The 26,112-nt window shown below is 43.2% G+C and overlaps 1 protein-coding gene and 1 pseudogene across 1 annotated transcript in view; one reads left to right on the top strand and one right to left on the bottom strand.

Annotated features, from left to right (window-relative positions):
• Positions 1 to 26,112, bottom strand: part of SUGCT (succinyl-CoA:glutarate-CoA transferase) — a 1,112,375-nt gene that overhangs the window by 124,474 nt on the left and 961,789 nt on the right. The window lies entirely within an intron of this gene.
• On the top strand, positions 948 to 1,076 carry LOC120942244 (annotated as a pseudogene).

Here is a 26,112-nt window from a genome sequence, read left to right as displayed (position 1 = left end):
ACCTAACCCAATGGACACACACGTTCACTCACTCCAATGGTAATACCCTCAACCTTATATTCTACCATCTCTGCACTCCTGGCAACCTCACACACACCCCCTTTCCTTTCTCTGATCACAACCTCATCAGTTTCACTGTATCCTTACCTCCAACTACCCATCCCTCCAAGCAGAAAACTTGTAGAAACCTTTGCCACGTTAACCCTTCTCTTCTTTATTCTTCTACTGACCACCTATATGACATAATCTCTCCCCTGTCCTGTCCTGACCTGGCCACTTCTGTCTACAACAGTTCACTCTCATCGTCACTGGACACACTTGCTCCTCTAACTACAGGCAGAATTAGGCCCCGACCGTTACAACCCTGAGCCTTCTATCACTTTTCATGTCTAAAAGGACAAATAGTAGGAAATAATGGAGGAGTTTAACACTAGGGGGTGAGAAAGGGGTTAATGTGTGCCCTGCTAGGTGATTCTTACTGTGGCGGGAGGGGACTGACTGGGGGAGGTGACCGATGGTTGCCCCTATGTACAAGGGACGCACCATCGGTCTCCTCTCCCTGACAGGACATGGAGCTCTGTGTTTACACACAGAGCTCCACAACCCTGTCTCCGTGACTGGCGATCGCGGATGCCTGGCGGACATCGCGGCCGCCAGGCATGCGCATCGGCACCTGACTGACGCGGCAGGCATGTGCACGCGCCCCCCAGTGGCTGGAGGCCGTATATAGACGGCCTCCCGGCAATTAAGAGCCACATTGTGGCCATAAAAACCCGCCGTGCGGGCAGAAAGAGGTTAAAACTGTCTGTTAAGTGGCACATCTGTGTGATGTATAGTTCCCAGCTGTATCATTATGTTTGTAAACAAAGTGCCCATGGTTTTCAATCCATTCATCTATATCGGACATGTATCCTATATGAGGGTCTGGTATAAATAAAAATAGGAGAACCTATTCTCGGCCTTTTGGCTAAGATCAAGTGTAACATCTGTTCTTATCAGTTGCCAGTAGGTGGTGCTATGCTAACCGTCCTGAGTACACCGCGAGGTGTAAAGGGATGGCGGTCGGCAGATGCTAAGCCTGCTGGCGCGGAGGCGGAGGCCTTCTGATTTGGACGGAGAGGCATGAGGTCGAAGCTGGAAGGCTGGGCCCCTGGCCTCTGGCCTGGATTTGGTGGTGTCTGCCCCAGTCAGTTGTTCGGGAGAGAACCCTTGCTCCTCTTTTCGTTGGGAGGAGCGGTTAGTATTTCCCAAACGTGATTAGGAGGGAGTGATGGGAGTAGTGGGAGTAGCCTGCTTAGGTGGGCTCTCCCCGATCTCTCAGAACTTCCACCTTCCTGGCTGGGAAGGGTGCTGCTGGTCCGGGCCGGGGGTCAGGGTCCGTTGAAAAGCATTTGGAGATAGTGCCCCTGGAGTGGCAGTCCAGGGGTGCCATACATTGCACAAGTGTTTGAGGGGCACTCAAAATAGTGGAATTTTTGTTTCCTGGCCGGAGGGCCAGCCATCGTATTGCACGATGGTCACTTTCCACTCACCTCTCCCACCTTCCTTCTCCCCCACTTTCTTTTTTATTTTACCCCTGTTTGTCACTTTACGTCTTTTTTTGTTGGTGCACTTTTGTACACCTTGTGTGTGAGGATTAGGGTGCCGGTCCTCGGGTCAGCCCTGAAAGTCTTGGGAGTGGGTGGACATGGCCTTCTGGCTTAGTTCGCCTGCTCTCATGGGGTCTCCCTTCGAGGGAGCCTCACCGAGGAGGGTTCTGTTTCGGCAGACCCTCCAAGGAAGTTGGGTCCGTGTCGGCTTTGGCTGCATGGACCACAGATAACCTTAGTCCTTGCCAGGAGCCTAACACCCCGGGGGATCAGGGTTGGGTCCTTTTCGGAGGACCATTTGACGATGCACCCGTCACAGTTTTTTGTGTATCACTCTTTCCTGCACCGGATGAAGTTTTTGGGTTGTGTTATGCACGCCACAGGCTTTTCAATAGAACAAAAAAAAGTTTATTTACTATCGCTGGATAGTGCAAAATCAGGCTAACTTCTGCATAGAAACCAATGAGCTTCCAACACCAGGCTGGTAATTAAACCTGGAAGCTCATTGGTTTCTATGCGGAAGTGAGCCTAATTTTGCACTTTCCAGCGATAGTAAATAAACCCCATTGTGTACTTAAAAGTGGGATATGCCTATATATATAGTCCAAAATAAGCAATGTTATTTAATAAAGTACTCAAAAGTTCTTCCAACATTCTTTTAAATATTATTATTAAAATTTGTATAACGTACTGTAGCTATCAAATTTGTTGGAATACAAAATTGTATTTTGTGCAACAACTAATGTACATCAGTATTTAGTAGAGATATATTCTTCAACCAGTAGATGGCAGTGTTTAGAAGTTTAAAGTTGCATATATGGTATGCTCTATGTCTTTTCCCTGAATGAATGGTTTCCTGTTTCCTGTCTGCAGTTAAGCAGTAAAGTCAATGTGAACTGTGCATTGTTTGTTCTGTAGGGTTATATACAGAATACTATTAGACAAAGGATTTGGTGCCACAAATGGCAAGAACATATGATAAAGGATTCAGCAGATATAGAGAGTGTACCTGACGGTGCAACAGATTCAGAACTTGCAAAAAGAAAAGGCATGTTTGACCATGAAATGAAAGATTTCAGCTTGACAGGCCAGAAAAGGAACCCCGGTAAGCATGCACCCTTCCCTCCTAAACAATATCAGGCCACATGATCCCAGCATGGGGAGGTACCTTTATGGACTTGACCACTGTTTGGGCAATACACTGTCTGGGTGATAAGGATATAGAACTCTCTACCACAATTGGTGGTGTCAGCGGGGAGTATTGATATTTTTAAAAGACGCTTGCATGTGCATCTTAGTGAACACAACATACAGGGATATGGGAAATGATTATCAACACTGACAACCGTACAACTACACAGGTTGAAATTAATGGACTATAGTCTTTATTCAACCTTATTTACTATGTAACTATGTAACCTATGATCAATTAGATCAAAAGAGGCCCATGACATCATTGACCTTGATAATATCCATGTGTGGTCACTAACATCACTTTGGAGACCCCACCACTTTGTATATATTATCTGTCATATTCCAAGTTAGAAGTGAAATGAGGGGATCACGTGTGTGTCGACTGGTGCCTTTTTATTTCTTTTGGTGGGTCAGCAAGTGTTAGCATCATAACTGCCGTGGATTTTAAACTCTGGATGACATTGCATGTACATTATAAGACTTTTTGTGTTAAGGTTTTTTTTTATTAAGAACTTGTCAGAAAAGTAACTTTTTTCACTCTTTATATTTTTTGGGAGAATGAGTAAGGGTATTGTGTTCATTGTGTTCTTGTATTCATTCACATGGGGGTGATATCTGGGGAATCCTTATTGTTATTTGGGTTAGGCATATTCCAATAAGCCTCCCACCCATAAACCCCCACAACTACCAGGCCAGGGTTGTGGGGAAGACACACTTACCCTCATCAGCACAGAGACAGGGTGCTTTGTCAGGGGGCCCCCCATGCTTACAGCATGTGGCCTGGTATGATCTTGGGACATATGCTCATCACCCTCCTTTTTTTGGCATGATATTCTGCATGTTCAGGTAAAGGTCTGGCATGTATTTTAGAGGGGTCACACATTTTTTTATTCTTGCATGCCCTCTTAAAATCCATACCAGACCTGAAGGGCCTGGTATGAATTAGGATAGAGCCCCAAATTATTTTTTTTGTGTTTGGGTTCCCCTATTTTTATCTATACCAGGCCCTCATATAGGATACATATCCGATATAGATGAATGGATTGAAAACCATGGGCACTTTGTTTACAAACATAATGATACAGCTGGGAACTGTCATGTTGGTGGCAATTTAAACACACATTTTTACATCACACAGATGCGCCACTTAACAGACAGTTTTAACCTCTTCCCGCCCACACGGAGGGTTTTTATGGGCACAATGTGGCATCCTCACTTGACTTCCTTCTCACTGTCACCCTTTCCATGGCACTTCATCCTCCATGTGTTATCTTTAAACATTCTTCACTCTCTGGATTCAACCAATAGAACTGAACCGAAAATAATTACAATCCCATCACGCAGCACACAAGACATGTGGTGCAAGAAGGCTGGCCAGGGATGGCAGACGGGAAGAAACATTGTGACATAGTTATTTTCAGTTCAGTTCTATTGGTGGAATCCAGTGAGTGAACTACGCGTTCCAGAAAGCAGGAGGGAAGTATATTTAAAGATAACACATGGAGGATGAAGCACCATGAAAAGGGTGACAGTGCGAAGGAAGTCAAGTTAGGATACCGGATTGTTGTGTTCCTGAATGCATACCAATGTACTAAATACTGAATACTGAATGCATACCAATACCTGCCTGCTAGTGGAGTCTGGAGACTGTTGGGGTTCGAATTACCATCCATTCACAATCTCCAGAGTAAAAGGCCCTGGCTGGGTATTAGTCAGAAGCATAAAAGATTGTGCAGCTGGTAAGCGTGCACTTTATATGATGGTGGATTCACAATTGTTAGTCAAAATGATTACCACAGTCACAGGAGTAGGATCTCATCACTGCGTGTTTTGGTTTCACAAATTGTTTATGCTTTGGTGGACTCACTGGTTCTATATATCATTTCCTGATTTTGGAGGACTCGCTTGTTTTTCTTTCATATACTTACCACAAGTGGGACTCTTTTGATATTCACTATTATTGTGATATTTGTTATTATATATTATGGGTTATATGCTAGTTAACATTTTTCTTATCCTGAACACTAGACCACACAACTATATTGTGATAAAACGTGGATCAGTGAATGACTAATAGCTAGATTCAGGTACATGTGTGTATCTTTGCAGCGGCGTAGCGTATCGTATTTACGCTACGCCGCCGTAAGTCAGAGAGGCAAGTGCTGTATTCACAAAGCCCTTGCCTCCTAAGTTACGGCGGCGTAGTGTAAATGGGGCCGGCGTAAGCGCGCCTAATTCAAATGAGGATGAGGGGGCGTGTTTTATGTAAATGGGTGGTGACCCGACGTGATTGACATTTTTTACGAACGGCGCATGCGCCATCCGTGTACATATCCCAGTGTGCATTGCTCCAAAGTACGATGCAAGGACATATTGGTTTCGACGTGAACGTAAATTACGTCCAGCCCCATTCACGGACGACTTACGCAAACAACGTAAACATTTCAAATTTCGACGCGGGAACGACGACCATACTTAACATTGACTAGGCCAGCTATTTGTTCGACTAACTTTACGCCAGAAAAAGCCATACGTAAACTACGTAAAAAAAATGCGCCGGGCGCACGTACGTTCGTGAATCGGCGTATCTAGTCATTTACATATTCTACGCCAAACTCAATGGAAGCGCCACCTAGCAGCCAGCTCAAAAAATTGCACCCTAAGATACGACGGCGTAGGAGTCTTACTCCGCTCGTATTTTAGCCTAATTTAAGCGTATCTGGTTTCCAGAATACGCTTAAATTTAGGACGGCGTAGATTCAGAGTTACGTCGGCGTATCTACTGATACGTCGGCGTAAAGCTTTCTGAATCCAGCTATCAATATCAATGAACATACAATTAATGTACTGAATTGTGCAATCAATATGAATAATTAATTCCATATATAAAAAAATTATATATTTCATATGGGCTAAAAGTCCAAAAAGTTCATACGTGAATAAGGTGTTCCATGCTTTTTATTAAGCTGTGAATGAAAAGCGCTGTAGTGCAGAAGTAAACAGTTTAAGTAAACAGGGCCTCTTACCAGATCTAATTGATCTTGAGTTATAGAGATCAGATGCGCTTTGTGATTTATCAGACAGGATCAACACTCTCACTGTCAAAATGTCAGGATAATGGGGATGGATGGAGAAAGTGCCCTTAACATAAGGGAAGGTCCTGTTAAATCCTTCACTCTGACTGCCGTTAACCGATACTCACATATATGAAACATGAATAGAGAGAAGACTAATGCCGCATACACACGCTCGGAATTTCCGACAACAAATGTTCGATGGGAGCTTTTGGTTGGAAATTCCGACCGTGTGTAGGCCCCTCGGACATTTTCTGTCGGAATTTCCAACAACAAAAAATTGAGAGCTGGTTCTCAAATCTTTCGACAACAAAATCCGTTCTCGGAAATTCCGATTGTGTGTGGACAATTCCGACGCACAAAATTCCATGCATGCTCTGAATCATGCTCTGAATCATGCTCTGAATCTAGTGCCCTTGTACGTGTTGTACTTCACTGCGATCTTGACGCTCAGAATTTCTGACAACATTTGTGTGACCGTGTGTATGCAAGACAAGTTTGAGCCAACATTCGTCGGAAATTTAGCCACGGTTTTGCTGTCAGAATGTCCAATCGTCTATACACGGCATAATAGTGCAATATGTTTCCACCACTCTTTAATTGGAAAAAAAGTTTTGCACTTACATTTAGGTTGATTAAGTTTAAATTAATTAAAATCAGCATAAAACCACTCAGTGTGGCTGCGGGTCCAGCTAACGTGCCACCAAGTTATGACATAACGTGCTATTTTTGCTCCATGTGTTTCCCCATAACTGCCGTCTTCTGGGATTGAAGATACTGGCCCAGATTCAGGTACGACTTGCGCGGGAGCAAGTGCGATTTGCGCCGCGCAAGTACGGATTTGCGCCCAGGCAAATTTGCGGGTGACCCAGAAAGCAAGCTAAGCCTGAAATGTGGCATTTTTGCACGGAGGCAGTTTCTCTGCCCCGGCGCAATTAAGGGGCAATTTTGCTCAGGGAGCAACTTGCGCTCTCATGGTTTTCCCTCAGCAAATATGCAAATGAGGAACTGCCACTGATTCATAAACTTGCGCGTGTGAGGCGCATTTTGCGCCCAAAGCGCGCAAGCTGTTTGGCCGGGGCAAATTTGCACTTTATAAAAGCAGGGGCAAGTTACCAACAGATGGCCACAGGTCAGCTGGAGAGCAACTACAGCAGCATCAAGACGGACGAGCTGAACAAGCAGAGCACCCACACTTTCTGGATCTCACATCTGTGTGCCAACATGCCAGGGGCAGCTACAAAAAAAAAAAGCTCATAATCTGAGCATCAATAAAAAAAAAACTCAAAATCTGAGCATAACCAAAAAACAAGCTCATAATCTGAGCCACAAAAAAAAAAAATGGTCATAAATTTTTTTTTTCTTTTGGACATCCTTGGCCCAAGGGTGCCCCGGCTCTGGCTCCTCAGACACCGTGGTGGAGCATGGGGTGGGGATGGAGGGGGGGGGGGAGCATCAACCCCTACTTCATCTCTCCTGGCAGGTGGTGCCTGCAAGCCCTCCATGGTGTTGGCCAGGCTGTTGAGGACGGTGTTGGTCTGTCCCAACATCCTCATCTGCCATGTGGTGGTGATCCTCAACTGCCGTCGGGTAAGTCTCCCCTTCTCCCGCACAGCAGCAGTGTTGGCCTCCACCGCACCTGCCAACCTGCTCACCTCCGAAGTTAATAATGCAGTGGCATCCTGCTGTTCAACCAGACAGGTCACAATGGCTGCGCAGTTGCCACTAACATCCTCCAGGGTCTCATTCTGTCGATCCCCCCGGTCAGCATGGTGGGTGAGGGCCTGCTGGACAGAGGAGGAGGAGGATGCCAGGCTGTCCGCCACCCGCCTCAGGTCTCCCACCATCTCCCCTATATGGTGGGTCTGCCGGACCTGCTCTTCCTGCAGACCCTCACGGAGGCTGGAGGGTACACCCCTAGTTTTAGAAAGAGCCTTCCTTGGAGGAGAGGCTGGGGCACGAACTGAGGGAGCAGAAGGGGAGGGGGTCACACAGGAGGGGGGGACACTGGAGGGGGGGACACTGGAGGGAGGGACACTGGAGGGAGGGACACTGGAGGGGCTTGTCCTGGAGGGGCTTGCCCTGGAGGGGGATGATGTTATGGTCGGGGGGGTGGGGGGGTTGGTTTCGGTCGGGGATGGTGGGATCCTTCTGGAGGGACACTGCTTCCTCCAGATTGAGGATAACGGCCTCCTCCACCACTTACTCCTCCCTAGATGGACTCTGGCTGATATCCTCCTCCACCGACATGCCCAGGATCTGCAGAGGGCTTGACTGCACCCCATGATGTTCTGGGGATGGCGTGGGTCGCCCTACAGCCGACGACGGCCCAGCCTCATCATCAACATCTGTGGATGACACAAAACAAAAATGTTGCTGGAGCAACACACTTATCATATGTTCCCTTCTACCCCCTCCCATGATACACAGCAGATATGAGAAACAAAAACTTGTTACATGTTCCCTTCTACCCCCTCATATGTTCCCTTCTACCCTCTCCCATGATACACAGCAGATATGAGAAACAAAAAACTTACCAGTCCCCAAGTCCCCAACAGTGGAGTCATAGCCTGGCAGTCCCTCCACCTGCTCCAGCGCTAGACTCTGAGAGATGACCTCCTCCTCCGGATTGAGTCGCACAGAACAGGCTGGTCCTCCTCCGGTGCCCCTGCTGTGCTTTTTAATGAGGACAATTTTGTCCCGGACGCGACGCTGCATGTCCATGAACTTTTTCTGGATGTCCATCCAAGTCCGGTCCTCAAAGCCCAGGGCATTGATGTCTAAGGTTATCGCCTCAAATATTGCCCTCCTTTGGGCTACGGTAGTATTTTGGTGTTCAGCGCCATACAGAACAGCAGTATGGCGCGTCAGTGCCTCCAGCATGATCTCCATCTCCGCTGCCACAAAATTAGCCTTCCTCTTTTTTTTTGGCCGGGAGGTTCCATCTCGTAGCAAAGGGCAAAATTACCTTGCTCAGGGGGGGGTGGAACAAGCAGGATGTAATTTTGCACAGGACCTGCGCAGGTCTGCCCCTATTTATTTGCTCAGTGCAAGCAGGTGGGCAAAATTTGCCCTGAAAATAGGCGCAAACCACTGCTGAGTGGAAAAAAGATCATTTGCATAGGGCACACCCACTTTCACTTGCGCTGCCTTACGCCCTGATTTTTGCCTTACAAAGGAGCAAATTAGCAGACAAAAGGAATCCTGAATCAGGTGGCAATCTTTCCAATTTGCCCCAGCGCAGAGCAAATCAGCTGCTCTTCACAGGTGTAACTAAAGGGCAAATCTACCTGAATCTGGGCCACTGATTTTAATCAACTTAAATGTAAGTGCATTCGTCGTTCAACAAACAAGGTTCTTGCCCTGGTTAGCAAGAATATGTAGGTGTGATTCCTTGACACTCCATTTCACAAACAAAAGAGTGGTTTAGGATAGAGATGCAAGAGAGGCTTCCTTTTCAACTCTGGCTCATCAGGTTTGGGAAGATACAGGTCCTCCTGTAAATCAACCTGAATAGCTACCTGTACATGTACAGGTATACAGTCATATGATGGATTACATGTTTCTATTGTTTTATGTATTTATATTGTAGATTGAATTCCTATATATAATACACAGTATAATCTTTCCTATACGGTGTAGATAAAGAAACAGATCTCATGCATATGAAGAAATCAAGCCATATGGTTCACTTCTACAGGAGAATATACACTGTGTGACAAGGCAATGATTTTTTCCCAATTTCTTACATAGTTCTAAACAGTCTGATACAATTCTAAGCTGTGTGCAGCTTGGCATCCATTTAAAGGAACAAACAAACCCCATATGACATTTATAATAAAAATGAATTCAATATTTATTGGATAAAAGCCCACTTTGGGGTGAAAAGAATGGCCATACGTTGCCTATTACTGCACATCAGGAGACCTGAGCATAAAATATCTTAAGTTTGTGATGGGAATTGAAGGTTTCACACGAATATTGGGCATTTTGTAAGATAAAGTTCAACAAGCTACACACTTTATGCACAGTTGATCCTTTGCCATATTGTTCTTCTTGAAATAATAAAATAAGTGTATGTGGTCTTGAATCATCTATGTGAATCATAGATGTAAATATTAGTACATATTTACTCAAATAAACAAAATGTATTCCATATTTAACACAGCAAGAGATTTCTGGCACAATATATCCATACCAGTGAACCCCAAGTACCTACATCACAAAGGATGGATATCTGTTATATGTTTTTGGGACATCTAGTACTGAAACATGAATCTAGAGAGATTTCTTTTGGACCAGATTTCAAAATGCAGTAGTATATATTTTAAAACAAAAACAATTTTCATGTTGCACCTCCATTACAGATCCAGAAAGCAAGGACTTTACCTTTGTAAAAAAATAAATGATAATAAATGCATATCTTTTTGCAGGTAAAAAAGTGTGCCTTAATTATGCTTTTTACTATGAGCTTGCAAAGCATTGCACCCGCGATCACCAGATAACGGGTGCTATGCAGGGCTCTTGCTGACAATCTTGCATGGGCAAGCAGTTATACACTGCCAGGAAGACTCTATGGGCCAGATTCTGAAAGGACTTACGACGGTGCAGCGCCATGTACGCCGTCGTAAGTCCTAATCCGACCCGTCGTATCTATGCGCCTGATTCTTAGAATCAGTTACGCATAGATATCCATTAGATCCGACAGGCGTAATTCTCGTTCACGTCGAAACCAATGACGTCCTTACGGCGTACTTTGGAGCAATGCACACTGGGAAATTCCATGGACGGCGCATGCGCCGTTACGCAAAAACGTCAATCACGTCGGGTAACAGTAGTTTTACATAAAAATGCACCCCTGATCCAAATTTGAATTAGGCGGGCTTACGCCGGCCGATTTACGCTACGCCGCCGCAACTTATGAAGCAAGTGCTTTGAGAATACAGCAATTGGCTGTCTAAGTTGCGGAGGCGTAATGTAAATCGGATATGTTACGCCCGGGCAAAGATACGCCGCTGACTGAGAATCTGGCCCTATGAGCTCTAATGAACTATCTAGAGTGCTCAACAGTGCCATGAAGACTCAATGAACTTATCCTTTAAGCATTTGGAGTGATGCATATCAGTCCTTTATGTCCCTATGGCCAACCATACATCCAGAACCACTGTTATTTAACTATATCCTGTCTGGCTGTTCCAGTGGGGTTGAATTACTAAAACTTGAGGGTGCAAAATCTGGTGCAGCTCTACACAGAAACCAATAAGCCTCCATGTTTTATTGTCAAAGCTTAATGAGCAAACTGAAGTTAGAAGCCGACTGGCTACCGTGCACAGCTGCACCAGATTTTGCGCTCTCCAGTTTTAGTAAATCAACCTCACTGTATCAGTTCTTAAGCCCTACATCATAAAAGCCATGGTTTTGAACATCTAGCTTGAAACAGCTGTAGGCAGTTTGGAATAAGTACTTAATTTAACCACCTCCCGCCCGTGCTATAGCTGAATGACGGATACATCGCGGCCTTAATTGCCGGGAGGGCATCAATAGTCGTCCTCCAGTGCATGAGCTGCCTGCGCGCCCCTTGTAGGGTGCACAAGGTGTGCTCTGTGATCACAGAGTCAACGAGACTTGGCTGATCACAGATCGGAGTAAGGGGCTGATCCTGGCCCCTTACCACATGATCAGCTGTCAGCCAATGACAGCTGATCACGTGATGTAAACAGAAGATTTGTAATCAGCACTTTTTATTCCCTCACGCTGATAGGTGGTGGTTAGGTTAAAAACACTAGAAGTTTTAAAACAGAGATAATTTAGCAATAATCTCCTTGCACCTCACCGCTACCCTGCTTCCAGATCCAAAGAAATAATCAAGGACAACTTGGTGTTAAGTATACCCAGAAAAACAAAACATTTAGTGCCGGTTCACACAGGGGCAATCTGACTTACAGCACGACTTTGCAAGGTGACTTCAGCGCAACTTGGAGCAACTTACAACGGGACTTAAAGTTGCCTCCAGGACAGGAGACTTTGGCTGTGGCCAATCACAGAATATTCAGCTCTGTGGGAGGGGTTTGCCTGAGTGAACTATTTTATTGTCCTGTAAAGTTGCTTCAGTTAAGATAGTGAGCCGACTTTGGAGGCAACTTCCATTTAAATCTATGGGTACAAGTTTCCTACAAGTTGCCTAAAAGTCGCCTTGAAGTAGTACAGGAACCTTTTCTGAAGTCGGAGCGACTTCAGTAGTGTACATTAAGATGGATCTCATTCACTTCAATGGAATTTCTCATGTGGGGCGACTTGGGGTGACACAAGTCGGGTTTCCCAAGTCGCTGTAGTGTGAACCGGCACTTAACCAACTTGAAAATATAAAATAGACATATGTTCCCACATATAGATGTGGCTGGAAAATAATAAGTAGCCAGCGACAGTAAAATAAAAACAAAAGAAGGAAAGTAAATTAAACAATATTTGTAAGTAAATTTATTTATTAGCCATAAGATAGTTATTTTATTTCATACACACTTGCACTACTTTACTCAATTGGGGAACATCCTTGGTTCCACTGAACTTAGTTCCATTTGTTTTTACATAGTTAGTTGGGTTTAAAAAAAAAAGTCCATCTTTTTTAACCAATAGAAAAAAAATAATGAATAGAAAACATCCATATACACAATCCTATACCTAGAGTAGGTCCAGAGGAAGGGAAAAATACCCAACAAATCATGGTCCAATTTTTTCCAGCAGGGGAAAAATTCTACTGTGTCCTTAACAACCGATGAGTCGTCAGCTGTCAGGCGAATGTAAACCAATGAATTGCCAGCAATAAAATTTGAGTTAAAAACAGCGTAGGGGTCTTCCCCAATACATGCAAGGATCTGGTATGGTTCCCCTCAAAATCCATACCAAACCTAGGCATCTGGTATGGATTTGGGGGGGGGGCACGCTTTTCAAAACATTTCGTAATATGACTCCGCTTAAAATATTCTTCTACATATTTTTGGTAAAAAATTGCAATAAGCCTATATTGATTGGTTTTTCAGGGGATATATTTATGGGATTTTTATTATATATTTTTTTTACTAGTAATGATGGTGATTAGCGATTTTTAGCGAGACTGCGACATTGCAGTGGACAGATCACTTTTGAAAAAAATGTGGGACCATTGACATTTATACAGCGATCTGAGCTAAAAATAGCCACTGATTACTGTATAAATGTAACTGGCAGGGAAGGGGTTAACAGTAGGGGGCCATCAAGGGGTTTCCAGGGAGGTGTTTCTAACTGTGGGGGCAGTGTACTGACAGGGAGTAGAGAGAGATCGCTGTTCCTGATCACTATGAACAGCAGATCTCTCTCTACTTCCCTGAAAGAATGGGGATCTGTCGGTTTACATTGACAAATACCCATTCTGGCTCTCTGAGGAGCGATTGTGGGTTGCTGGCAGACTTTGCGGCTGCTATCCACATGCATTGGCTCCAGCGTTGCACCACAAGCGTGCCCCCTACTGCTCTAAAAGCTACGGCAATTCGCGCAGACGTGCCAACCTGACGCAGTATAATGATGGCGGCTGATCCGGAAGCAGTAATTAAACATAATTTGTAAAATACTTTCCATGAATCAAAGGGACACCATAGGTCACCAAAGAGCTTAAGACCAAAAAAAAAAAAAAAATAGGGCCAAAGGTAAAGTGTCCCCTAACTACTCTTTGGAGTAGAAAAGTAGCAGCCATCAACTTGTGCCTATTTTCCTCAGCCAGCTCCCAGCTGTAAAGTGAAAGTGATCTGGTGACTGTATAGTTGCATGATCACTTTCACAGTGCGGGGGTTGCTTGGTTCCCGGGCAATAAAATAAAATCTCAATAAAATGTATTAAAAACAAAACAAAAAAAATAACCATAACCCCTGTTGCCCTGCATGCACCCACAAAGGAAAATATGAGCCCTGTGTGCAAACATGTATGTAAACTGCAATTGCATCACATATGTGAGTAACAACAATAATTCTAATACAGTTAACTCCAAACCGATGACCTCATAAGCCTCGTACACACGATCGGATATCTGATGGAATGTAATCCGATGGATTTTTTCGTCGGATATGCGATGAAGCTGACTTTCATCAGTCTTGCCTACACACCATCAGTCAAAAATCCGACTGTGCCAAAATACAGTGACGTAAAACACGACGCGCTGAGAAAAATGAAGTTCAATGCTTCCGAGTAGGGTTGTCCCGATACCGATACTAGTATCGGTATCGGCACCAATACTAAGCATTTGTCCAAGTACTTGTACTCGGGCAAATGCTCCCGATGCTTCACCCGATACCTGGACAGTCAGCGGTGATCCGTGCGTGGGGGAGTTACAAGCTTCTCCCCCCGCAACTTTCAGCTGCTTTAGTGAAATCTATACAGGATGATCGGTGCTTGTAACTCCTCCACACACGATCACCGCATCCTCCTCCAGTCTCCCTCCATGTCCCCTCCTTTCTTCCTCGTGTCCCCCTCCTTTCTTCCCCATGCCCCCCTCCGTTCTGCTGCTGTCCATTCACATAACTGAAACATTGTAACCTCCTGTGATTACGATGTCTCAGTTTATGAATGAAGAGGAGCCGCTGTCTTCTCTCCATTCATTTTCAGTGCAGCTGAGGCTGCAGAGAAAGGGACTGGGGAATTTCTATCCTTGGTCTCAAGGGGGAGATATCAGGGGTCTGTTAAGACCCCTGATATCTCACCAAAGCCCCCAACAGGGCTGATTAAAAAAAGTATTGCAATAAATAATAAAAAACATATTGTAAAAAATAATAAAAATTTAAATAAAATACACACACTTTCCACCCTCTCCCCCCTAAAAAAAAAAGAAAAAAAAGCATTGTAAAAAAATAAAAAAAAATGTAATAAATATAAAAAAGAATAATAAAAAAACACTGTCACATGACATTAAAAAAAATATCGGTAATCGGTATCGGTGAGTACTTGAAAAAAAGTATTGGTACTTGTACTCAGTCTTAAAAAAGTGGTATCGGAACAACCCTACTTCCGAGCATGCGTCGACTTGATTTGGAGCATGCTTGGATTTTTGACCGATGGACTTCCATACAGACGATCGTTTTTTTCTATCGTTTTTTTATCCATAGGACAAATTTAAAACATGTTCTATTTTTTTTCACCGATGGAAAACAAACCGATGGGACCCACACACGATCGGTGTGTCTAATGAAAACAGTCCATCGGTCTGTTTTCATCGGACAAACTGATCGTGTGTACAGGGCTTAAGGGATTTACTCGACACAACTCCATCTTTTATATTTTATCAAGAAATTGGGGGTTTATATTGTGTTTGTTTGCACTAAAATGTATTAGATAATATATATATATATATATAATTTTTTTTAAATATGGGTCTGATAAACAGTTGCGCAAATATTGTGAAACATAAAAAATTGCAACTACTATTATGTATTCTACAAATGCCCCTGCTTTCAGAAAATATAAAACGCTCTGAAGTGGTTAATCAGGTCACAGAACAGTGAGGTTGTGCTAGGGGTAATTTAACATTTAATGTGAGTCATAAATGTACACCTGTGTACACCTCTCAGAAAACAGACCAGTTTATGTATCAAAGAAGAGATGACAAGAGATAGGATATCAATATCCATAACACTGCCACATAGCTTATTATTCATCTCCTCATTTTGTCCTTTCACAAACAGTCTTTTAAAAGGTGCTTTTAAGAGTTTTTTTTATATTTAGCCATCTCCCAACTGAGTACACACATTGTGTTAAATTAATAAACTTTCTGTAGAATGACTCTCTAATTGTAACACTTGCCAAAAGTGTTAAAGTATATGTAAACACAATCACTAAAATCGTGTTAACATGATAATGAAACTTTAAACAAAAAGGTAAATCTATGGCTTTCAAAAAATAAAACTAATATGCATTTATGGCAATAATGACAGGGTCAGTCATAGTGAGTGGTTATCGGTCGAGTATTCCGTTCCATCTACAGCACTGTGCAGCCTTTCTCTGGAGCAATTTATTTAAATTTTTTTGTTAAAGGCCCATTCGTTTGATATAACTTTAAATAATCACCTTTTTTTCTGAACAAATATTTTTTGCATTAAATCTGACAAAACACTGCAAAATCTTCCTGTTGAAAGGAATCATTTAGAGTGTAGGGTGGGACTATGGTCACTGAGCCATGATTGGACAATCACTTTGTCCAATCAGGACTCTGACAGTGCTTTGTGCCCTAATTGGCAAAGCCTTGCACCTGACCAGTGGCCAGGTGCAACGCCCCATCCAATTAGGGCCCTAGAATGCACTGTGCAGCGCCCAGTGCATTGTGGGATGCTTGGCGGACAAACATCCTACAAATTTGGGTGTTCGCTGAACAAGCAAACAGACGATGTTCGGGCCGAACTTTCACTCGGCCCAAACCATTCCCCAAACTCTATAAGTAGAACAAGATGGATGTCACTTTTGTGATCATTAATTTTCAATGTTTTGACAGTGGACCATGGAAGACCCATGTTGGATCTATGGGTTCCTAACTGTAAATGGACTTGTGTCTGTATACATCAGGCTACCTCCAATTCATAAAGTTTGAGTCCAGAAAAATGTAAAAGGCTACAGTTATATTTTAATTATTTTAAAGACCTGGATGGACTGGAAGGTAAGCGGATACAAAATACCACAAATCTGTTTACATCCGGCTGCTCAAAGATCTATAAGGAGCTTTCCGATCAAGTTTTCCTGAAAAAAGCAGATCTGATTGGAAAGCCCATGTGAAAGGGACCTAAAAGCATGCTCCTGAATGGTTCCTCAGGACTACTAAAGCAACCAATCTCTTTTCAATGGGTAGCTCTCACAAAAAAGACTAGTATCACGCTTTCTGCTATAAGCAGCCCCTAAGAGATCTGAAATTCTCTTAAGGGGCAATTGCTTTTAAGGTGGTCTATGCTGTGGTGCACCAGTTTGAAGCACAATATAATATGTGAGTGCAATTTGATCATCTTTTTATAATGAAATGGTTTTAATATAGCGGAAAGCATGATGATGGTGTTTTTTTTCTTAATTATATACAACTCCTCCCTTCATTTGCATAAGGGTTTCAGTGTTCTGCCTGTTAAACCCAGCGGGCTGAATGAAAAAAATAATCCGATGAAAACACTGATCAGGTGTCGATGGGCAGACATTTTTCAAGCATGTCCCTTCAACAGATGGGCGTCTTCTGTCAGACCAGCTGCCGTAAACATGGGCTGAATGTTGCCCGGTTTCTAGTGAGCCGGCCGATGCTGCCCAGTATTTGGCCCATGTGTATGGCCCTTTAGATAGATCCTGTAGTGATCCTGTACCCTGTTACCTCTCATGTAATCTGCTTGTTCTTGATCCTAGGCCTAGTTCCTCCTTTCTGACTATTTCTTGCACCTCCGGTTTTACTTATTATTCCGTGCTTCCCTTTTGTTTGTAGATATTGTAATATAGTTAGGTTTGCTAGTTAGGTTTTCTATCAGTTGTTTACAGTTCACTTATATTTTCACGGTTGCCTTGTACACTGTTTGCTGATGTTGGATGTGGTTTCGTTTCACTATTAATACATTTTATTAAAATCATATTTGGTCTGATTCCTACTTCCTTTAGTGTAGTTTACCAATCTAATCTACCTGGCTGTTACTGGATACCTAATTCTGTATCCATTATAATCCTGCTTGTTAGAGCTTACAATCCAAAAGGAAGAGCAAAGTGAAAAAAAGGTAATAACTCTTACAGATGAGCTGATGGCAAAAGTACAGTTTATTAGTTAGAGGCCTCTACAAAGAGGTTTGGAAAGATTGAATTTGAGGAAGTGTTGGGATTTTCCTACTAATATCTTCATTAGTATATTAATGATTCATGTGGAAACAGATAGGGTGAGCTGAGGGGTAGAAATATAGTTTTGGGTGCCCTTAGCATATAAATGGTTTTGGAAGCCATAGGAAGCTATTAGCTGATCCAGGGAGGAGGTTTAGGTCCAAGGATGGAAGCTTGGGTGACCTTGATGGAAAAGGAGGAGGTAAAGTTGTATATCACTGCTATGAAATTGGACAAAGAGAGAAATGCCCAACCTTAAGGCCTCTAGACACTAAAACCTATACCCATACATACCCAACTCCATTGCAAGCAATTATTAAAAGAGTTTATTAGTTTATTAGTTAGAGGCAGGATAGACCTCACCAAAGAGATTTGGAAAGATTGAATTTGAGGAAGTGTTGGGATTTCCCTACTAATATCTTCATTCGTATATTAATGATTCATGTGGAAACAGATAGGGTGAGCTGAGGGGTAGAAATATAGTTTTTTTGTGCCCTTAGCATATAAATGGTGTTCTATTTGGTGCCTTCAAAAGTATGGAAAGCTCCTATGAAATTGGACAAAGAGAGCAATGCCCTACCTTAAGGCCTCTAGACACTAAAACCTGTACCCATACATACCCAACTCCAATTATATTTTCTGAAAGAAAAATTCTAACAACCAATGGAACATCCTAATTTTCTGTGCAAATCAATAGTTATTCTAACAAGTGAGCTAAATGGGTTATGTTTATATGAGTGATCATGATCCTGTATATGACATAAGGCATACTAAAAGATACTACAGAATATATGTCCCAAGGGCATAACAATTACTAGTAATTACTAGTAATTCCTTTTACAATAGTTACATTGGATATATAGCACAACAAAAAAAATTAACGCTGTTTGACAAGAAAGGATTATCAAAAGAGCTATATGTAATTTTCCTTAGTGTGGAATTTCAACGTGATATTTAAAAAGTATATGGTCTACTGCATTTAGAACACCTTGTGTGCACTGATGCACAAAACATATATATACATGTATGGCAAGGCTTCTAGTTGTGGAAGAAAGACAAAGGAAGCACTTGCACACAAGGGTTTCAATAGTAAGCCATCAAAGCACTTCTTATTTGAACTATAAAACCACCAAAGCAGTTGTGTGCATAGTCCAACAACAGATGTGCCAAGCAATGAGTGATGGATGTAAAGTCAAGTACAGTATCTGGCTATGACGGAATGAATCATTTGTGTTGTAACACTGCTAGATATTCTATTTCAGCTTCTTTTGTATTTTTGCAGTGTTGTATATTTTATACGCTTGCCTTTTACTATATACAGAGAATACATTAGTTCTGGATAGGCAGTGACATGAACATTATTCTTCAGTCTATTACAAACAATAAGATGGTACTAAAGACCAGTACAGTACATAACATTGAAAATAATTTCTCTAAACAACCTTACATATAGATAGTGGATTATTTATAAGAGGAATAAAAAGACAAATTAATAAAGTGGACATTGTGTCAGATTTATCTTTCCACTTTAACCACTTCATTACAGGGCATTTTCACCCCTTTCGTGCCCAGGCCAATTTTCAGTTTTCAGCGCTGTCACATTTTGAATGACAATTGTGCGGTCATGCTACACTGTACCTAAACAACATTTTTCCCCACAAATAGAGCTTTCTTTTGGTGGTATTTGATCAACTCTGTGGTTTTTATTTTTTTGCACTATAAGCAAAAGAAGAGTGACAAGTTTGAAAAAAAACACAATATTTTTTATTTTTTGCTATAATAAATATCCAAAAAAAAATTCCCGCAGTTTAGGCCAATATGCATTCTTGTACATATTTTTGGTAAAAAAAAAAAAAAAAGGCAATAAGCGTATATTTATTGGTTTGCACAAAAGTTATAGGCCCGGATTCACAGAGGCTTACTCCGACGTATCAGTAGATACGCCGTCGTAAGTCCGAATGTGCGCCGTCGTATCTATGCACTCATTCTTAAAATGAAATACGCCTGAAATTTTGCCAAGATACGACAGACGTAAGTCTCCTACGCCGTCGTATCTTGGGTGCATATTTACACTGGCCGCAAGGGGCGCTTCCGTTGATTTATGCGTAGAATATGTAAATGAGCTAGATACGCCGATTCACGAACATACTTGCGCCCGTCGCTGTAATCTACGTCGTTTACATAAGGCGTTTTTCCGGCGTAAAGTTAAACCACCAAAAAGCTGGTCTAAGTCATTTAGGGTATGGACGTCAGAAGTGCCGTCGGATTTTATGTAGTTAACGTAAGTCCTACGTGAATGGGGCTGGGCGTAAGTTAGGTTCACGTCATACGCATTAAACCGTCGTATCGTAGGGAGTATTTGCAATGTGACTCTGAGCATGCGCGCGCATGCGCCGTTCGTTCGGCCATGCATTCACATGGGGTCACGATTCATTTGAATACAACACACCCACTGCCTTGCTACTTTGAATTAGGCGGGCTTAAGCCGGCCTATTTACGCTATGCCGACGTAACTTTGGGAGAAAGTGCTTTGTGAATACTGCTCTTGCCTCTCAATGTTACATCGGCGTAGCGCATATGAGATGCGTTACGCCCGCTTTAACATACGCCGCTCTACGTGAATCTGGCTGATAGTGTCTACAAAATTAGGGATAGATTTATGCCATTTTTATTATTTTTTTTTTTACTAGTAATGGCGGCAATCTGTAATTTTTATTGTGACTGTGAAAATGCAGCAGACATAACGGACACTTTTGACACTCTTTTGGGACCATTACCATGTATACAGCAATTAGTGCTATACAAATGCACTAATTATTGTATAAATGTCACTGGCAGGGAAGGGGGTTAACACTAGGGTGCAATCAAGGGGTTAACTGTGTTACCTAGGGAGTGATTCTAACTGTAGGGGGGGATATATTAGGTAGCAAGTAAACAAGATGTGTTGAAAGCAGAAACAAATTGGCAAGCATAAGGATTTAAGCAACTTTGACAAGGGCCAAATTTTAATGGCTATATGACTGGGTCAGAGCAACTCCAAAACTGCAGCTCTTGTGGGATGTACCTGGTCTGCAGTGGTCAGGACCTACCAAAAGTGGTGCAAGGAAGGAAAATCAGGGAACTGGCGACAGAGGGAGGACAAGGATCATCGATGCATGTGGGGAGCAAAGGCTGGCAAGTGTAGCTCAAATTGCTGAAAAAAATAATGCTGGTTCTGTTAGAAAGATTTCAGAACACACAGTGTATTGCAGCTTGTTGCATATTGGACTGCATAGCCACAGATCAGTCGGGGGGGCCCATGCTGACCAGTTTCTACAGTCAAAACCACCCACACTGAGCATGTGAGTATCATAACTGGACCACAGAGCAATGGAAGTAGGTCTCTTCGAAGTGTTGACTTGGGCTCCAAATTCTCCAGATCTCAGTTCAATTAAGTGTCTGTGGGATGTGCTGGAAAAGCAATCTGATCCATGGAGGCCCCGCCTCACGATTTGCAGGACCTAAAGAATCTGCTACTAGACATGTGCATTCGTTTTCGTCTGAATGCATTTTCGTCCGAATTTCAGGTATTTTCGTTATCGTTTTAACAAACGATAACGAAAGCACAGAAAACGAAAACAGAAAGATCCAACATGAACAAATGCTTTATTTTCGTTTTCGTTGCGGTCGAATGTGCCTAACCTTAACTCTATTAGTCCAATATTATTCTACATAAAGAGAAAAGATTCGACATAGAGAGACATGAAGATTTGACATAGAGAGACATGAAGAGTCCAATTTTTTTTATTTTTTTTTTAAAGATTCTGTTGAATCTTCTTTTTTTTTTTTCTTCTTCTTCTTCTTAAAACATTCGACAGACACCATAAGCCTTCAATGACAGATTCAACCTTAATTGTGCCTAACCTTAACTCAATTAGTCCAATATTATTCTACATAAAGAGAAAAGATTTGACATAGAGAGACATGAAGATTCGACATAGAGAGACATGAAGTGTCCAATTCTTTTTTTCTTTTTTTTTTTAAAGATTCTGTCGATTTTTTTTTTCTTTTTCTTCTTCTTCTTCTTCTTAGAACATTCGACAGACACCATAAGCCTTCAATGACAGATTCGACCTTAATTTGGATTTTCGAACGAATGCATTTATTTTACGAAAAACGAATTAAATAAAAACGAATTTTGGGAGTAACTAAATAAATGTATTTTTCGGACGAAAACGAAATTACGAAACAAAATATTTCAGTGTGCACATGTCTATCTGCTACTGATGGCTTGGTGCCAGATACCACAGCATACCTTCAGGGGTCTAGTGGAATCCATGCCTTGAGGGGTCAGGGATGGTTTGGTGGCAAAATGGGGCCTACCTAATATTAGGTGGGTGGGTATGATATGGTGGGTGTTAATAATGGCTGGTTGGTGTAAACTGATTCTCAAAGATGTCACAGTACCCTTAGTACCTAAATGCCTTTTTAATTCTCAAGTGTCGTGCCCCCGGGCATCATTTAGGGGCAGCATTCTACTTCCTAAAGTAAGGCCTTCACCGAGAAGGTAATAGTTATGTAAATGCTGGCACCTGTGCAGGATCCAAAATGTGAACCTGGCATACTAGCACCTACGCATTATCCCTATGGCTCCTGTATTGGGTACACACTTTGTCTCAGGCCCCGTACACGCGGCCGAGGAACTCGACGTGCCAAACACGTCGAGTTCAGGGATGAAGCCGCCGAGGAGCTCGGCGGGCAGCCTTCTCCCATAGAACAACGAGAAAATAGAGAACATGTTCTCTATTTTCTCGACGAGTTCCTCGGCGGCTCCATCGGGCCAAAAGTGTACAGACGACAGAGTTTCTCGGCAGAATCCGGGTTTGACCGAGTTTCTCGGTGAATTCTGCCGAGAAACTCTGTCGTGTGTACGAGGCCTCACACACACAGATCAGCTCTTTCTCTCTCACCTTGTGGCTTGCTAAAAATGTGCAACGTTTTGTACTGTGAGAAAGAACAAGAGAGGGGAGAGAATGAACCTGGACACAGGTGCTGTACATTGTGATAGTAAACATTTAATACAGACATGAGAATTTATCCATTTTAATGAATGCTACAATATACTATAACAATATAATCATGGTCGCAGTGTGCTCATCAAAGTAGTTTGAGAAACATTGCTGTATAATTCTCCTGGCATACAACTATCCCAATGCAGTAGACTAAATAATAATCCCAATGCAGTAGACTACATTTTCACACATCTGAATCCTTTGAATATTTCAATAAAAAATAAAAAAAAGATAAATGTATAATAAACAAACATAATACTTTAATCCTAACATTTATTTCTCTTTAACCCTTGAAAATGATATACAACAGAGGTTTGCACTATTGTGCACAAGAGACTTTGGCAGAGCGATCCCTTTTTTTCTTACTACAGACTGAGTTATAGAAATACTGCTAAACAAATAAAATTAAACTGAGTGCCACATCCTATAACTCTAATGAACATTTAAGATATCACGATCCTGATGCCTACTGCACATACAAAGTGATGACATCATCAACCGATGCATCAATGTGGCCATGGTGTCCTCAACAAATTGGAGCCATGAGTAGTTGGAGAAGTAGTAGGATTGTTGAGATAATTTTGAGATAATTTATAACATGGTGTTATTCTTCTTAAATATTTACAGTGTGTTGTTTTGGACACATTGCTAATGTTGCTATATTCTATATATTTTTCGTTGTTTTTTTTTCTGTGACTGTTTCTGGTGGTGACTTCACACTGCCCATGGAGTTGTATTCTGACCGCTGTTGAATGCTGTCCCGTAATATAATATCTTGGGGTGATATATACAGTAAGTCTGCACGATTGACTTATTATATTGGAAGTGTTGATTGTTTATATGAATGTAAGTCTATTCCATAGTTAAGTAACATGTATTTTGATCTCTTCTCTTGCAGAATTTTAGGCAGGGCCGGACTGGGAATAAACTCCAGCCCTGGAAAAAATGTCATACCAGCCCCATAGCATTATTATACCAGCATAACAGCATAACGTCATTATTTTCTTGTTCATGAAAGGGAAAACCATACATTTTAACCACTTAAGGACCGCCTCCTGCACATATACGTCGGCAGAATGGCACGGCTGGGCACAAGCACGTACCTGTACGTCCTCTTTAAGTGCCCAGCCGTGGGTCGCGGCGCGCTCCCGCGACCCGAAGCTCCATGACTGCGGTTGGGGGACCCGCAGACATGAATGCCGCCGGAGTCCCGTGATCGGTCCCCGGAGCTGAAGAACGGGGAGAGCTGTGTGTAAACACAGCTTCCCCGTTCTTCACTGTGGCACTGTCATTGATCGTCTGTTCCCTGATATAGGGAAAGACGATCAATGACGTCACACGTCCAGCCCCGCCCCCCTACAGTTAAAAATGGTAAAAGTGGTCTATCATCAAGAGGGACCCCAGAACGTCGGGGGGGGGGGCACCTTCCGCATAAAGAATACACTAAGGTAACGGGGGTGGGTTACTAATATAAGGGGGAAACCATTATATCAGTGCCCCCTTACATTATCCTATTCACTTTCCCTTAAATCAGTGACCCCCCCCTCAGGTGCACCGTGCAGGGCTCAGTCAGTCGGTTCCAGCTTGGTGGCTCTGGTTTTATCCTATATATAGTCTCATCTCCACAGTCCACACACATCTGACTTCTACCATGACCTCCATCCCAGCAGTGCTCCCACTCTTGACGCCTCTCCAGACTCCCTCAGAGACTGCAGACATGATACAGAAGATGGTCAGAGGCTGCAGACATGATATAAGAGCTCAATGCAGCCTCACCAGTGCCCATCAAATGCAGCCTCACTGTGACAATCAATGCAACCTCGCTGTGCCCATCAATGCAACCTCACTGTGCCCACCATTTCAGCCTCACTGTGCCCACCATTGCAGCCTCACTGTGCCCATCAATGCAGCCTCACTGTGCCCATCAATGCAGCCTCACTGTGCCCACCATTGCAGCCTCACTGTGCCCATCAATGCAGCATTACTGTGCCCATCAAATGCAGCTTTACTGTGCCCACAAATGCAGCCCCTCCTATGCCCCATGTCCCAGTCTGCAGTCCCTGTCTGTGGGAAGGTGTGTTGTTGATTGTCAGGTTCAGCGTCTAAAGGTGACCAGACACGTAGCTACACAAGGGAACTGAGACCAAACAAGCATTTATCATTAAAGTGATATTTATTTACAGTGAACATACACCAATAAACATACGCAGCAACCAGTGAAAACATAAACCACTCCAGCAAACAAGAACAAGATTAACTAATAAACCTAACAGCTATCTATATACAATATCTACAACATAAGGGAAAAGGCAACAGGGATGCAAGGAAAGGGACACGGCTGGGGACAAGAGCATAGAACAAGGCAAGAAGGGTGCAGAATGGATCAGGACAAGGACAGGTTATCAGGCACAAGCTGGTAGCAGGCAGACAGAAAAGGACCAGAATCGTGATGCACTGGGGGAAGGGAGGAGCAGCCTTAAATATTCACCTGGCAGCTGGAGCCAGGTGTGGCTGATCACAACCTGTTGGCTTCTGGGAGACACCTGCTGGTGGACACTGGAACTGCAGCAAACAGCCCAGAGCAGGATAGTGCCACTAGCAGGTGAACTTAATCCGAACAGATTCCCCCCCTTAAGGAGCGGCCTCTGGATGCTCCATAGGGCCCCACTACCAGGATCTGCAAACTGACTGAGCACTCCACTGTCCATGTCTGAAGGCCTGGTGAGAACCCCACCGCCGGGGTCCCAAAACTGTCTGGGTTCTCTGTTGGTCAGATCCCTAAAGAGGCGCAACACCAAAGGTACATTCTTAAAAGCAGCCTGTGTCCCAATGCTGGGACACCAAAGCACACCTGACCGCCCAATGCCAGAGTCCCTGGTCCGTGCAGGTACCCCGATGCCAGGGCATTCCTTCACAACTGGACATTCTCTCCCTCTGTTACTGGAGGCCGCTCTGCACTGTACCTCGGGTCTACCCAGTGCATAGGTTACCCCACTCGGGTCCCCAAATGCACCAGGGATCGCAGAGATGACCCCTGGGTCAGAACAAAGCTCAAATGGAACACTGTCCTTTCCCATGGGACCTCTACTAGCGGGGCTGTAACAGTAGATTTGGCTCTCAAGTTTAAAGGGGAGATCTGGACCACCTGGCCTTGGCACAACAGGATCCTCTAGCTGCAAAAAGAACTCGGGATGAGCAAATTTAGGGATCTTGACCCACCCAGACAACCCCTTTAGGCCACATAACACTGGATTTTTAGAAGCCTCAGACACATCATTAGGTTGGTGTTTAACCCAATCAGTGACCAGTTTGACAGCAAGTAGAGATTTGGCATAGTCCGGAGGGGCGGCAGCCCTG

Source organism: Rana temporaria, chromosome 5 (assembly GCF_905171775.1).
Source record: "Rana temporaria chromosome 5, aRanTem1.1, whole genome shotgun sequence".
NCBI lineage: Eukaryota > Metazoa > Chordata > Amphibia > Anura > Ranidae > Rana > Rana temporaria.
The sequence above is the reverse complement of the archived record's forward strand: the minus strand, read 5'-3'. Positions and strand labels throughout refer to the sequence as shown.